Source organism: Grammomys surdaster, unplaced genomic scaffold (assembly GCF_004785775.1).
Source record: "Grammomys surdaster isolate TR1022 unplaced genomic scaffold, NIH_TR_1.0 136, whole genome shotgun sequence".
Classification (NCBI taxonomy): domain Eukaryota; kingdom Metazoa; phylum Chordata; class Mammalia; order Rodentia; family Muridae; genus Grammomys; species Grammomys surdaster.
Genome location: NW_021604594.1, coordinates 5666845 through 5683939, shown reverse-complemented (window position 1 = coordinate 5683939; position 17095 = coordinate 5666845).

Here is a 17095-nt window from a genome sequence, read left to right as displayed (position 1 = left end):
CTCTCTCTCTCTCTCTCTCTCTCTCTCTCTCTCTCTCTCTCTCTCTCACACACACACACACACACACACACACACTAAGATGTCACACATACACAGATGTAACATACACACAAAGATGTCACAAACGACATGAACACACCACAAAGACGTTACATGATTGTGTTACTTGTGCCTCAGTGCTTGCTTCCACTGGGTCGGTGTGCTGTTTTTGCCTTGCTCTCTATACACGGTGTTTTCCTTGTGCTTTTGGATGGTGAAGGGCCATACTCTGAGATAGTTAAATCCACATTACTGATAGCAGCACTTCACATTAATTCTCTAAGAAGAGCAAGTGTCGTTTAGGGAAGTTCTTTATAAACACTCAAAAGTTTTCCTCTCCACCCCACTGACTGAGAGGGAAAGCGTAGAGTCAGGGCATGTAGATATGGGGAGCCGAGACTGAACTGAATGCCTGTGAGGTGCTTGGCACAGTGGAGTCTGTGTGGGGATAATCTGCTCTCACTATTAGAGCAACAAGCCCCACAGACTGCCCTTTCTTCCTTGTTTGTATATTATCTTGGGATAAAGATACCTAAACAATGTAGCAATGGCCAGATCACAGCCTTGTGGGGAAGTTTGGACTTTATCCTGTAGAGAACAAAATCGTTTGGGAATTTTAAATCCTCTATTTCCACTAAATTAGATCTTCCTCCAATTTTTTTTTATAGAGTATGAAACGAAATGGAGCTTTAAGCAGACTTATTAATTATATTTTATAGTATTCTAGTTTCCTCACTAATCTTCAGAAAACTAATGGAAAGGCATGATAATTCTGATCTCTACAGAAAGAGAAGCTGATGGGGGAAAACAGGATGATGGATTCCTGGAGAAAAAAAGTCCTGGGTGTTCTCCCAGCCTTGCAGCGATCAGGAGATGTGGACACTGCTCTGAGTAGGCAGGCACAAACTGCTCAAGTTCATCGGGTTATTACTGAGGGCTTCTAAAGAAGCAAAAGGTTCATTTGAGAAATTCACTTGTAGATCATTAATTAAACCCATGAGGTGGTTTTACTTTTCATCGGAAGTCATTTGTGATGATCAGATTATTCTTCCAAATCTACAGTGAAGGAGTAGAAAGGATAACTATACAGATGGGGTGAACTAAAATTGGAAGAGACTAATGAAGGCTACTAAGCTCTTCCTCGGCTAAAACAATAAGCAGTTATATAAGAAATGAATTAATAATGAAAATTACAGGGCAGTTGTAAACTAGGGAAAAGAAATTCCCCAAACATTTGAAGAATTCACCATCAGTTTTCCCCCTGTACCCCACATGGTTTTCCGATGACAAATGCCTTATCATTCCTCTTAGACATACTGTCTGGCCCTTGGGAATGAAAGGCATATTGTCATTCATCCTGATTCAATTTTAAGTCAAACACAGCAGAATTCTAAGATATCAATACGGTTTAACTGGAATTCCAAGTTGTCCTCAGCTGTAACCCAACAAGAACATACAGGTTTTGGCATCTTAGGAGTCGGTATTACTTGTGACTGTTGTGAGAATTCTACTATTTTAGGAGTGTGCTATCTTCTTCCTCTCTCTCTCCCCCTCCCCCTCCCCCTCCCTCTCCCTCTCCCTTCCCTTATTTCTTTTTTTTCATTATTTTTCTTAATCTTCTTAGTGAGAGTTCTTTCAGGAACCACAGCTGCGAACATGTGACTAATTTATCTTTCACCCGACTTTACACCTTTTTCTTTGAGGATTTATGTTCTACTCACACCTATTAGTAAATCTTCCCATGCCCACCCTTTTGTTATATACACATTTTTTCCTCATCCACTGTTAACTTGGCCTCACAATTGACTTTGCATCCTGCATCCCCACCTCTGACTCCCCCATCACCCATGCCCCAACCCTTACATCCCCACCTCCACCCCCACCAAGCTCTACAGTTTTCTTTCCTCAGACTCTCTGCTCTGTATCACTTGTTGGTTGGCACAGTGAAACTGCTGCTCTGCCAAAAGCCATGCCAAAAAAAAAAAAAAAGATATTTCTGTTGGAAATCGTCGTTAGACATACCAGACTATAGAGGAATGATATAGATAAGAAAGAAAAAAAAGAGTTCATTTCTGGCAAGTCATGATCTCAGCTTAAGGGGGAGTATCCAGGCAGCATCTTGCACAATGGCCATTTCAAGCTGTCCTTTTCATTTTTTGTAGAAAATAAACACAGATATTTCAAACACATGTGCTGCTGCATGCCTGATTAAACTTTTTTTAAAAAAAGATTATTTAAATCCATAAAATGTATGTTTTCTTCTTCTTTCTTTCTTTCTTCCTTCCTTCCTTCTTTCCTTCCTGTCTTTCCTCCATTTCTTCTGCTATCCTTTCTTAAATGAGAGAGACTTGCCGCATAGCCCAGGGTAGCCTGGGACTCATAGTGACTCTCTGTTCAGCTCCTGGAAGATGGGGTTGTAAACTTATGCTAACAAATAATGGTTTTCTCTCTCTCTCTCTCTCTCTCTCTCTCTCTCTCTCTCTCTCTCTCTCTCTCTCTCTCTCTCCCTCACCAAGAACTTCTTCCAGTCTTCCTTATCTCAATATATCACTTCATTAGTCTATGCACTGCAAGTGTACATGTGTTTATAAGTTCATGAATGTGTGTGTGTGTGTGCATGTGTGTGTGTGTGTGTGTGTGTGTGTGTGTATGAGGGAGCATATGGAAGCCAGAGGTAAACAATAGGTGGTTTCCCTATCAGTCTCCACCTTATTTGTCTTTTCTTTTATTGAAAATAGATTCTTTTCTCATACAGTATATCTTGATTATAGTTCCCCCTCATTCTACTCCTCCCACTTCCTCCCCACCCCTCCCTTTTGAATGTTCTCCCTTTCTGTCTTGCATTAGAAAGCAACAACAACTAAATATGACAAAATGAAATATAATATAAAATATAAAACATCAAACTGAGGTTGGACAAGGAAACCCAACAGAAGGAAGAGAGCCCCGGGAGCAGTCTTGTTTTTTGTTTTGTTTTGTCCCCTCACCCCGCTCTTTTTTTCTCTCTTTTTAAATTTTATTGACTATTTTCTTTATTTATATTTCAAATGTTATCCCCTTTCCCAGTTCCCTCCCTGAAACTCTATATCCTATCCCCCGTCCCCTGCTTCTATGAGGGTGTTACCTCACCCACCCACTCCTGCCTCCCCGTTCTAACATTCCCCTACACTGGGGCATCGAGCCTTCATAGGACCAAGGGTCTTTTTTCCCATTGATGTCTGACAAGGCCATCCTCTGCTACATATGTGACTGGAGCCATAGATTGCTCCATGTGTACTCTTTGGTTGGTGGTTTAGTACCTGGGAGCTCTGGTGGGGGGGTCTGGTTGGTTGATATTGTTGTTGTACATATGGGGTTACAAACCCCTTCAGCTCTTTCAGTCCTTTCTCTAACTCCTCCATTTGGGAACCCGGTGCTCAGTCCCCCTCTTTATTTGTCAACCTCTGACAGAGCCTCTCAGGAGACAGTTTCTGTCACCAAGCACTTTTTGGCATCCACAATAGTGTCGGGGTTTGGTGACTGTATATGGAATGGATCCCCAGGTGAGGCAGTCTTTGCTTGGCCTTTCCTTCAGTCTCTTCTCTACACTTTGTCTATGTACTTAATCCTGTGAGTATTTTATTCCACTTTCTAAGATGGACTGAAGTACTCACACTTAAGAATCAGAGACCCATTCATTTACACACTTAGAAATACAGAGCTAAAAGCTATAGTATATATGCAGAAGACCTGGTGCAGATTCATGTCAGCCCTGTGCTCACTGAATCTTTTTGAGTTCATAAGAACCTTACTTGGTTCATTCAGAGATTCAGAGCTACTTTTTCTCCTGGTGCCCTCTATCTCCTCTGGCTCTTACATTCTTTCTACTTCCTTTTCTGAAGTGTTCCCTGACCTAATGGGGTAAGATCTCTCTCTCTCTCTCTCTCTCTCTCTCTCTCTCTCTCTCTCTCTCTGAATATCTGGATGTGGGTCTTTGCATTGCTCCCATCTGCTGCAAGAGTAAGCCTCTTTGATGTTGACTGAATGAAGCCACTGATCTGTTAGTATAATAGAATATCACCAAGACTCATTTTATTGCTATTCTTTTTTTTTTTTTTTTAAGACCAGTAGTGTTTGATCTCTAGGCTATCTAGTCTCTGGTTGTGAGCCACCCAAGCAATCTCAGTCACATGTTCCATCATGTGACTTCAAATCAAATATTGGTTGGGTACTTCCACAAGTTATGTGCCACCATTGCCCTAGCATATTTTGCAGGCAGGACAAATTGTAGGTCAAAGGTTTTGTGGCTGGGTTAGTGTTTATGTTTCTCTTTTGCCTGCTGAGTATCTTCATACAGCAAAGACACTAGAACATAGGAGTGAAGGCTTCATGTACATACCAGCTTGACTTCTTCATGTTTAACGAGTTTTGTGGGTGTTGTCCTCAGTGATAGAACCCTGCTGTGAGTCTGTGGAGAGCAACTTACAAGTCCTATCATCTTGACTTGTGTGGGGGATTTCCGTGGGACTTCCCATTGAGCAACAGCTCAGTTGAATGCAGTCCAGTACTGGAAGCCGTATTTGCTGAGAACCAACAGCCAATTGGGACTCTGCCTCCTTCAGAATCAGGAGACCTCATTAGGACCCCCTTCACATATTTTCAGAAGTTTCCAGTGCACTAGGTTTCCATGCCATCTCTCAAATACCTCTCAGTTCCAGTTGTCTCTCCCTGCATTCTCTTCCTTAACCCTATTTTCCCTCTCACTTCCCACCTGACCCTCCTATTTCCTTCCCCCAAGCCCCAGTTAACCCATAAAATCCATTCTATTTACCTCCCATCTGGGGAGATCTATGTGTCACCCTTGTCTCTTTCTCTATACCTAATTTCTTTGAGTCTACAGATGGTAGGTTGGCTATCATTTACTTAATGGCTAATATCCACATATAAATGAATACATATTGTGGGGGATGAGTAGAAATCTCCCCCATAGGCTCATATATTTGACTTCTTGGTCATTAGGGCATGCTGTTATTTGACAAGGAAGGAGGCGTGGCCTTGATGGAGTAGGTGTGCTCTTGTTGGAGGAAGTGTGTTTTTGGGAGTACACATTCAGAAGCCCAAGCCAGGCCCAGTAGCTTTCTCTCTTTCTTCTTCTTGCTCCCTGTGGATCTGAATGTAGAACTCTCAGCTCCACTAGAACCATATCTGCTTGCATGCCCTGTCTTGCCATGCATCCTGCCATGCTGATAATGAACTAAACCTCTGAAACCTTAGCCAGAACAAATGAAATGCTTTCCAATTTCCTAAGAATTACTGCTGTGATGGTGTCTATTCACAACAATAGAACATTAACTAAGACACATACCATATTTATCTTTCTAGGTCTGGGTTACCTTACTCAGTATTATTTTTTTCTAGTTCCATTCATTTGCATGAAAATTTCTTGATGTCTTTTCTTCAACAGCTGAGTAATACTCTATTGTTTAAATGGACCACACTTTGTTTATCCATTCTTTTGTTAAGGGACATCTAAGTTGTTTCTATTTTCTGGCTACTATGAATAGGGCACCAATGAACATGGCTGAACAAGTGTCCTTGTGGTAGCATCCTCTGGATGTATGCCCAAGAGTGCAAAAAGGGGAGCACTCATGCATTGTTGGTGGGAATTAAAATGTGTACAGTTACCATGGAAATCAATATGACAGTTCCTGAGGAAGTGGGAATTGATCAACCAAGACTTCACTTTTAGGCATATATCCACCTTATTTTACTAACACAAGGTCTCCTAGAGGAGCATATTTATTTGCTAGGGTAACTGGCCAACTAACTCCAGAAATCCACCTGTCATGCCTCATCCTCCAGTGCTGGATTTACTAATGTGTGCAACTGTGGATCTGAACCCAGGAACTCACGCTTATGTAACAAGTCATCATCAACTACTTCATTCCCCAGATCCTAGACTGCATACAATTTAAGAACAATGCTTATTGGTTTATCTCTGTATTTTAACATGTATTTGTTTTATATAATTTTGCAATGCTAAGGATTGAACCAGTGTCTTGTGAATGCTAGGCAAGTGCTCTACCCCTGAGCTATAGTCTTAACACTAACGCTATCTACTATCTTATCCAGCAGAAGCAAGCTTATTCAGGCAAAATATTAAGTTAAGCTCATTTACTTTGAAAATGAATTAAATGGTCTATGAAGAAACTATATGTTTCTATTTATAGGCCAAATGTTTATAATGCATAAAATTGGGAGTGTGAAGGTTACTTATTAAAGACTTGTAGCTTCTGCTTTAATATAATCACAGAGTAATTCAAGCCATATACATTTATATAACTTGGGTTAGTGTAAAATATTTAATACCTAATGCAGCACAAGAAGCAACCAACCATCAGGGACACAAGTAGCTTCCCTAGTGCTATCTAGCAAACTATTAACTCTCTGTTAGAATAAGTAATAATATATTTGTTTTACCATTGTGCTTTCATGATATTAGAGCATTGCTACATTATTTACAACAAAAGACTAATTTGTAAATTATATCTTTTTAGAGTATTCATAAACGAGACAAGCTGATTTAACAAAGTATTTTTACATTTGCTATTGACTGAAATGAACAGTCATAGTTCTTATGTGGTAACATAACAGTCAAGCTAACCATTAGACTAAATGACTGTTATCATTAGACTCATGATTGGAGATACTCTATGGCTTTGGTGCCAAGTTTGTTTTGAATATAGAATATGTGATTAAAGTACATTGACTTGAAATTATCAGTTATACTTATACTCATAAAAATGCTTGAATCTCAAGACATTACAAGCATGTGTATTCAGAATGCAGGTAGTATAGTATTGCATATACAAACTCAATTATGTTACTGATATGGTTTGTTAATGAACTGTTCACCACAGGCTGCAATTATATTCATGGTCCCCAGCCAGTAAAGATATTTCGGCAGGTGGTGGAAACTTCATGGGGTGGTGCTTACTTGGATGAAGTAGGAAGTAAGCTTTGGAAGGTTATGACTTGTTCCCAGGGTTCCTTTCCATCTCTAGTTTCTGCTAGCCATGAAGGAAAAACAAGCTTTCTTCATTTCATGTCCCAACTATCATGATGTTTTATTTAAGTTATGAGAGCAACTGGTTATGGGCTGAATGATGTAAAACAGTGAGCTAACTAAATATTTCTTCCTTTAAAATTTATTTATGTAAGATATTTTTTAAAATAACTAAAAGGTAGAATAAAATAATTATACAATTTCATAATAAATGATGTTATGTGTATTATTTCTAGCTAAATGATATAGTATTGTTTGCATTGCATAAACAAAAATATATAATTGAATAGCACATTTAATATGCACATTTTATGTAATAAAATGCTTTCAGTGGGGATATATTCTGATAAGCCCATTGTGAGTTGCAAATTGTCTCATTAAAGTGCATTTAGACCCCAGCAATTTACAGCACAGTGAACTGGAGAGTACCTTCATTGTCTAGTGACCAGAAGTTTGAATCTCAGAGCTGTGGCCAGCAGGAGAGCATACCACATTCCATAATGCTAGCCAGAAAAGGTCAAAACTCAAAACTTGAAGTATGATTTCTTTTGAATGTGCGTCACTTACCCATCATTATAAAGCTGAAAACTCATGAGTAAGCCAGCTTCAATGGAGGCTTGGCAGTTTGTGTCATTTGATTGAATGCAATGTATTACCATGCTATTTTTTTTAATTGGATGTTTTATTTACATTTCATATATTATTCCCTTACTCCATTCCCCCCCCCCCGCCCAGGAACCTCCTATCCCATCACCCCTCCTCCTGCTTCTCTGTGGATGTACCCCTACCTACCCCCCATTCCTACCTCCCCACCCTCTAATTCCCACCCACTGGGGCATCCAGCCTTCATGAGACCAAGGATCTCTTCTCCCACCTATGCCCAACAGGGCCATCCTCCCTTACATACACAGCTGAAGCCATGGATCCCTCCCTAAGTGCTCCCAGGCTGGTGGTTTAGACCCTGGGAGCTCTGGTTGGTTGGTATTGTTGCTCTCCTCATGGGGCCACAAACCCTTTCAGCTCCTACAGTCTTCACTCTGACTCCTTCATTGGGAACCCCATGATCAGTTCAATGGCTAGCTGTGAGGATCTGCCTCTGAACATGACAGGCTCTGGCAGACCTCCAAGGAGACAGCTATATCAGGCTCCTGTCAGCATGCACTTCCTGCCGTCCACATCAGTGTCTACCTTTGGTGACTGCACATGGGATGGATACCCAGGTGGAATGGTCTCCAGACAGCCCCTCCTTCAGTTTCTGTCCCTCACTTTGTTTTCATATTTGCTCCCTTGAGTATTTTGTTACTCCTTCTAAGAAGGACCAAAGCACCCCCACTTGGTCTTCCTTCTTCATGAGCTTCATGTGGTCTGGGAGTTGAATCTTGGGTATTTCAAGGTTCTGGGATAATATTCAATAATCAGTGAGTTCATACCATGTCTGTTCTTTTGTGATTGGCTTACCTCACTCAGGATGATATTTTCTAGTTCCATCCATTTGCCTAAGAATTTCTAGAATTCATTGTTTTTAATAGCTGAGTAATACTCCATTTTGTAAATATACCACATTTTTTGTGTCCATTCCTCAGTTGAAGGACATCTGGGTTCTTTCCAGCTTCTGGCTATTATAAATAAGGCTGCTATGAACATAGTGGAGCATATGTCCTTGTTATATGTTAGAGCATCTTCTGGGTATATGCCCAGGAGTAGTATAGCTGGATCCTCAGGTAATGCTATGTCCAATTTCCTGAGGATCTGCCAGACTGATTTCCAAAGTGGTTGCACCATCTTGCAGTCCCACCAACAATGGAGGAGTGTTTCTCTTTCTCCACACCCTTGTCAGCATTTACTATCACCTGAGTTTTTAATCTTAGCCATTCTGACTGGTGTGAGATGGAATCTTAGGGTTGTTTTGATTTGCATTTCCCTAATGACTAAGGATGCTGAACATTTCTTTAGGTGCTTCACGGCCATTCGAGTTTCCTCAGTTGAGAATTCTTTGTTAAGCTTTATACCCCATTTTTTTAAATAGGGTTATTTGGTTGTCTGGGGTCTAATTTCTTGAGTTCTTTGTATATATTGGATATTAGCCCTTTGTCTGATGTGGGATTGGTAAAGATCTTTTCCCAATTTGTTGGTTGTCGTTTTGTCCTATTGACAGTGTCCTTTGCCTTACAGAAACTTTGCAATTTTATGAAGTCCCATTTGTCAATTCTTGATATTCGAGCATAAGCCATTGGTGTTCTGTTCAGGAACTTTTCCCCTGTGCCCAAGTATTCAAATTTCTTCCCCACCTTCTCTTCTATTAGTTTTAGTGTATCTGGTTTTATGTGGAGGTCCTTTATCCACTTGGACTGAGCTTTGTACAATGGGATAAGAATGGATCAACTTTCATTCTTCTACATGTTGTCATCCAGTTGAGTCAGCACCATTTGTTGAAAATGCTGTCCTTTTTCCACTGGACAGTTTTAGCTCCTTTGTCAAAGATCAAGTGACCATAGGTGTGTGGGTTCACTTCTGGGTCTTCAATTCTGTTCCTTTGATCTTCCTGCCTGTCTCTGTACAATACCATGCAGTTTTTGTCCCTATTGCCCTGTAGTACAGCTCGAGATCAGGGATGGTGATTCCTCCAGAAGTTCTTTTATTGTTGAGAATAGTTTTCACTATCCTGGGTTTTTTGTTATTCCAAATGAATTTGAGAATTTCCTTTTCTAACTCTGTGAAGAACTGAGTTGGGATTTTTAATGGGGATTGCATTGAATCTGTAGACTGCTTTTGGCAAGATGGCCATTTTTATTATATTAATCCTGCCAATCCATGAGCATGGGAGATCTTTCCATCTTCTTCGCTTTCTTTCTTCAGGGACTTGAAGTTCTTGTCATACAGGTCTTTCAGTTGCTTGCTTAGATTCACACATTTTATATTATTTGTGACTATTGTGAAGGGTGTAATTTCCATAATTTCTTTTTCAGTCTGTCTATCTTTCATATAGAGGAAGGCTACTGATTTGTTTGAGTTGATTTTATAACCAGCCACTTTGCTGAAGTTGTTTATCAGGTTTAGGAGTTCTCGGGTGGAGGTTTTGGGGTCACTTAAGAATACTATCATATCATCTGCAAATAGTGATATTTTGACTTCTTCCCTTCCTATTTGTATCCCTTTGACTTCTTTTTGTTGTCTAATTGCTCTGGCTAAGACTTCCAGTACTATATTGAATAGCTAGGGAGAGAGTGGGCATCCTTGTTTAGTCCCTGCTCTCAGTGGAATTGCTTCAAGTTTCTCTCCATTTAGTTTGATGTCGGCTACTGGTTTGCTGTATATTGCTTTTACTGTGTTTAGATATGAGCCTTGAATTCCTGATCTTTCCAAGACTTTTATCATGAAGTGATGTTGAATTTTGTCAAATGTTTTCTCAGCATCTTGTGAGATGATCATGTGTTTTTTTTCCTTTGAGTTTGTTTATATAGTGGATTACATTGATGGATTTCCGAACACTGAACCATCCCAACATTCCTGGGATAAAACCTACTTGATCATGACGGATGATTGTTTTGATGTGTTCTTGAATTCGATTTGCTCGAATTTTATTGAGTATTTTTGCATTGATGTTCATAAGGGAGATTGGTCTGAAGCTCTCTTTCTTTGTTGGGTCTTTGTGAGGTTTGGGTATGAGTGTAATTGTAGCTTCATAGAACGAATTGGGTAGTGTTCCTTCTGTTTCTATTTTATGGAACAGTTTGAAGAGAATTGGTATTAGGTCTTCCTTGAAGGTCTGATAGAATTCTGCACTAAAACCATCTGGACCTGGGCTTTTTTTGGTGGGGAGACTTTTAATGACTGCTGCTATTTACTTAGGGGTATTGGGACTGCTTAGATGGTTTATTTGCTCTTGATTTAACTTTGGTACCTGGTATGTGTCTAGGAAGTTGTCCATTTCATCCAGCTTCTCCAGTTTTGTTGAGTATAGGCCTTTGTAATATGATCTGATGATTTTTTGAATTTCCTCAGTTTCTGTTGTTATGTCTCCTTTTTCAGTTCTGATTTTATTAATTTGGATACTGTCTCTGTGCCCTCTGGTTAATCTGGCTAAGGGTTTATCTATCTTGTTGATTTTCTCAAAGAACCAGCTTCTGGTTTTGTTGATATTTTGTATAGTTCTTTCTGTTTCTATTTGGTTGATTCCAGCCCTGAGTTTGATTATTCCTGCAGTCTACTCCTCTTGGGTGTATTTGCTTCTTCTTGTTCTAGAGCTATTAGGTGTGCTGTCAAGTTGTTAGTGTATGCTCTTTCCTGTTTCTTTTTGTAGACACTTAGAGCTATGAGTTTTCCTCTTAGCACTGCCTTCATGGAGTCCCACAAGTTTTGGTATGATGTGTCCTCATTTTCATTAAATTCTAAAATGTCTTTAATTTCTTTGTTTATTTCTTCCTTGACCAAGTCATCATTGAGTAAAGAGTTGTACAGTTTCCATATGCATGTGGGTCTTCCTTTGGTTTTGTCATTACTAAAGACCTTAGTCCCTGGTGATCTGATAGGATGCAAGGGATTATTTCAATCTTTTTGTATCTGTAGAGGCCTGTTTTGCGACCAATTATATGGTCTATTTTGGAGAAGGTACCATGAGGTGCTGAGAAAAAGGTATACTCTTTTCTTTTAGGATAAAATGTTCTATAGATATGTGTTAAATCCGTTTGGTTCATAACTTCTGTTAATTTCAATGTGTCTTGGTTTCGTTTCTGTTTCAATGATCTGTCCATTGCTGAGAATGGGGTGTTGAAATCCCCCACTATTATTGTGTGAGGTGTAATATGTGTTTTGAGCTTTAGTAAAGTCTCTTTTATGTATGTAGGTGCCTTTGCATTTGGAGCATAGATGTTCAGAATTGAGAGTTCATCTTGGTAGATTTTTCCTTTGATGAGTATGAAGTGTCCTTCCTTATCTTTTTTGATTACTTTTGGTTGAAAGTCGATTTTATTTGATATTAGAATGGCTACTCCAGCTTGTTTCTTGGGACCATTTGCTTGGAAAATTGTTTTCCATCCTTTTACTCTGAGGTAGTGATTGTCTTTGTCACTGAGGTGCATTTCCTGTATGCAGCAAAATTCTGGGTCCTGTTTGTGTATCCAGTCTGATAGTCTGGGTCTTTTTTTTTTTTTTTTTTTGGAGAATTGAGTCCATTGATGTTAAGAGATATTAAGGAAAAGTTATTGTGGCTTCCAGTTACTTTTGTTATTAGAGGTAGAATTATGTTTGTGTAGCTATCTTCTTTTGTGGTTGTTGGAAGATTACTTCCTTGCTTTTTCTAGGTTGTAGTTTCCCTCTCTGTGTTGGCGTTTTCCATCAATTATCCTTTGAAGTGCTGGGTTTGTGGGAAGATATTGTGCAAATTTGATTTTGTCACAGAATATCTTGGTTTCACCATCTATAGTGATTGAGAATTTTGCTCGGTATAGTAGTCTGTGCTGGCATTTGTGTTCTCTTAAGATCTGTATGATGTCAGTCCAGGCTCTTCTAACTTTTATAGTCTCTGGTGAAAAGTCTGGTGTAATTCTTATAGGTATGCCTTTATATATTACTTGACCTTTTCCCCTTACTGCTTTTAGTATTTTTTCTTTATTCTGTGCATTTGATGTTTTCATTCTTATGTGACGAGAGGTATTTCTTTTCTGGTCTAGTCTATTTGGTGTTCTGTAGTCTTCTTGTATGTTTATGGGCATCTCATTCTTTAGGTTAGGGAAGTTTTCCTCTATAATTCTGTTGAAGATATTTACTTGCCCTTTAAGTTGGGAATCTTCATTCTCATCTATACCTATTATCCTTAGGTTTGGTCTTCTGATTGTGTCCTGGATTTCCTGGATGTTTTGGGTTAGGAGCTTTTTGCATTTTGCATTTTCTTTGACAGTTGTGTCAATGTTTTCCATGATATCTTCTGCACATGTGATTCTCTCTTTTATTTCTTGTATTTGGTTGGTGATGTTTGCATCTATGACTCCTGATCTCTTTCCTAGGTTTTCTATCTCCAGGGTAGTCTCCTTTTGAGATTTCTTTATTGTTTCTATTTCCATTTTTAGATCCTTGATGGTTTTGTTTAATTCCTTCATTGTGTTTTCTTGTAGTTCTTTAAGAGATTTTGTATTTCCTCTTTAAGGGCTTCTATCTGTTTATTTGTACTCTCCTGTACTTCTTTAAGGGAGTTACTTATGTCCTTCTTAAAATCCTCTATCATCATCATGAGAAGTAATTTTAATTTTCTGAATCCTGCTTTTCTGGTGTGATGGGGTGTCCAGGGCTTGCTATGGTGGAAAAACTGGGTTCTGATGATGCCAAGTAACTTTGGTTTCTGATGCTTAAGTTCTTGTGCTTGCCTTTTGCCATCTGGTTAACTCTAGTGTTACCTGCACTCACTGTGTCTGACTGGAGTCTGTCTTTCCAGTTATCTTGCTTGTGGCCGAACTCCTCAGAGTCCAGATGTCTCTGTGGTCTTGTGATCTTAAGCTCCTGGGTGGAAGAACTCCTGGGACTCAGGGCACCTCTGAGATCCAGAAATCCTGCTGCTCTGAGTGCAGTGGTTCCTCTAGGATGGCTCAGTATAAGAGCAGACCAGCTATGTGTCTGCTGCTCTGAGTGCAGTGGCTCCTCTAGGATGGCTGAGGATTCAGTATCTCCACAGGAGCAGTCCAACAATGTGTCTGCCCCACCCAAAAGGACCAGGTAGGGGTGGAAGAGAAATAGAATTTCAGGGGAGTGGTGTTTGGGTGGCTGATGGGTCCTGAGTGCCCCTGGCTCCCAGTTGTAACTCTGGTGCATAGGGAGTAGGACGGGGTTCTTACCCACTACTCTGAGTGCAGTGACTCCTCTAGGATGGCTCCTGATTCAGTATCTCCACAGGAACAGACCAGTTATGTGTCTGCTCCAGCCAAAAGCTACCATGCTTTGTTAACAAAGAGAGGGAAGGATTAATACCCAGCCATGGAAATCAGTGCCACATGTTTCAGAGTGTATTTTACTTGATGCCCCAAAGTCTAATTTGTTTCAGCCTTACAATGGAGGGAGAATAACGTCCTGTCGGGATGTTTTGAGAATGAAATAAAAGGTTGTATACACAATGCCTACTGGGGTGCCTAGCACTGACTGTATAAAGTGTGCGGCAGAGGAGAAAGTGAGGGCAATGGAGAGCAACAATAAGTATAGTTATGATTGTGGAGAGAGTCCCTGACGTTGTTCCAGTTCTGGTGGTCACATGGAACTACTTTAGAAAAATAATGAGTTTCAAAGGCAAACAATGGGTAAAACCACTCTAAAACCATATAAGTTTTATAATCAAGAATTGCTCTGCTTACTTTTTGAATCTCTCATGGTGTTAAGACTTTAAGAGAATAAAAATGTTCTCTATAGGAGAGGGGAGTTGTAGACACATCAGTTTTAGAATGTGGTTTGCAACTGCCTGGTTCTAAATGAATACTCTGTGTGCTGAGAGAATACTTATTTAAAATTACACTTCAGTTTTTAAGAATTCACCACTAAGGTTGATCTTAAAAAGTACCACATGGCGGGGGGAAATCAGTGTATAAACCAAGCCAAAAAGTCAAAGTTCCTTATGAGACCACTGTCAGAGACCCTTTTAGTCAGTATAGAATTCTCCATGTGACTGACTGATAGAGAAACTCTGAGCAATAATGAGAAAGAAACTCGGCTTCCTGTGATTCCTAAACATAGAAGTCAGGTAGTGTTCTTGGTTTCACAACCAGCTATTTAAAGCAGACTTTGGGAATCTTATCAAGTACTTGGAACACAAACTGGACATTAAATATGTAGCATTTTCATATCACCAAGGATTAGCAGAGGGAAAATGTTCATATCTAAGAACACTGGTAACTGAAAAAGTGGTTTTGGCAACTACAATAAAGTATTGCATGTTCACAGGAGAGTTGGTGAGTTAACAAAGATTGAAATAGGAGACAAACTGCTTAGGATGCATAGGAGGTGGGTAAATGAGAGGAAAGAAAAGGTGCTCCTTTGCATGAAAGAATCATACTTTTTAATGGGATATTTAAGAAGACTGGGATATTTTTCTGTGATGGTTTTTAAAAATAGGACAATTGAGATGTGTTATATGTAGCATGGCAGTTTGTGATTTCCCAAAGCCCAGCTGAGTCTTGTGATGCTCTTACGTTCTTAGACAGTGCTCTCAAGTTCTTTAGTGGAGGGCGTATTGAAATGTGAAGTTATGAATGATTTACAACATTTTAAGTGCTACAGGGAATGGGCTATGCTCATTGTGGTATAACCTCATTAGATATCTAATACTTTGCTTTGAAAGACCCAGGAAGTTGAAAACTCCACCCACATACAAATCATGACGGAGCTGCTGTGTCTCTGATGCAGTTACAGAGAAGAGAAAAATGCTTGTCAGGACATACACTTGTGCGTATCAGTCAGGAAGAATCTTGAGCTGACTTTATCAGACACAATTTGATGTGAGCCTGGCCAAGTTGTTACCTCCATAGTTTTCTTTATAACTGACTCAATATCTTAAAGGCTAGATTTTAAGCATAATTTCCTTTTCTTTCTTGATCATTTAGTAATTAGTTTTTCCTTGGAATTGTTTCTTCTATTGTAACTACAGACTCCAAGTAATATTCAAAAAAATGACTGTAGGAAGAAATGACATGTTGTTGTTGTGGGAGGAAAGAGGGTAAACTAAAATGATACTTCAGGATCTTGCTTTTGACCTTGTCTATGGCTATAATCCTGAAGAAACTACCACCACTGCGGTAATTTTCATGATTTGGACAAACATATTTATTATATGCCAAAGGAACAGTTTATGGTCTCCTGACAGTACGAGTGTTCAAGACTCAGCCAACAGTGATAAGAGTTATCAACAAAGTTAAAATATGTTCATAGATGTTGTCTTTTATTTGTGGCACATGGATTACACATTAGAGAAGATACAGAATAGGAGTTAACATTATTAGGCATATAGAGAAAATTGGAAATTTTATGTTAGAAATTATTTTTATAAATAAATAACAATATGATTCCAGTGAATCTTATTGGTCACTTCAAATGGTGACTTCCTATCCATCTGTTTGGATCAGATGAAGGTCTAGGGATAAAGTGAATGGGATCCCAGGACTGTAGCTGCATCTAATGATGAAGACATTATCAGCTCTATCCACAAACACAGATATGTTAGGGTTCTGTAGAAGAATACAACCAATAAGTTCATAAACATTCATGAATACATACCATACATATGTTTATATGTGATATATGTGTATATATGCATGTGTCCATATAATTATACTAGTAAGCTCAATATATATATTGCCTGGCAGATTGGAGGCTGTATACTCTTCTGTATACTGAGAACTAGAAACCTGGCAGCTGATTGGTACCAGAAGCTGGATGCCTCAGAAAAAATGGGAGCAATGGTGCAGTTCCCGTGGGAAGCTCAAGGCCTGGAAAAATCCCTGGATGATCCTGCACTAAGGGCCAAAGGGAGGGGGGAACTGATGACCAAGGGGAAGAGTGACAGCTATAGTAGTACATATATTTGCTTAGGAAGAAGAGGGTTTTATCCATTGGTCTACCTTCTTTTTTTCAGTTTCACCCATCCTATGTCGTCTAATAGATAGTGCTACAAACATTCAGAGTGAGGGTGTCTCCCCCTCAATTGATGTTACACACTATCAGTCTTCTATTTAAACACTATCACAGACACACTTGGAAGTGTACTTTACTAATCTAGGTGTCTCTCAGCCCAGTCAGTTTGATAACTGTCTTAGTCAGGGTTCTGTAGAGTCCCAGAACTTATATAGCTAGTCTCTATATCATAAGGAAATTTGTTGTTGACTTACAGTCTGTAGTCCAACTCCACAACAATGGTCATCAGCAGTTGTGAATGGAGGTCCAGGGATCTAGCATTTGCTCAGTTCCACAAGGCAAACAGGTGAAGAAGAGAGAGTCTTACTTCTTCCATATCTTTATGTAGGTCTCCAGAAGAAGGTGTGT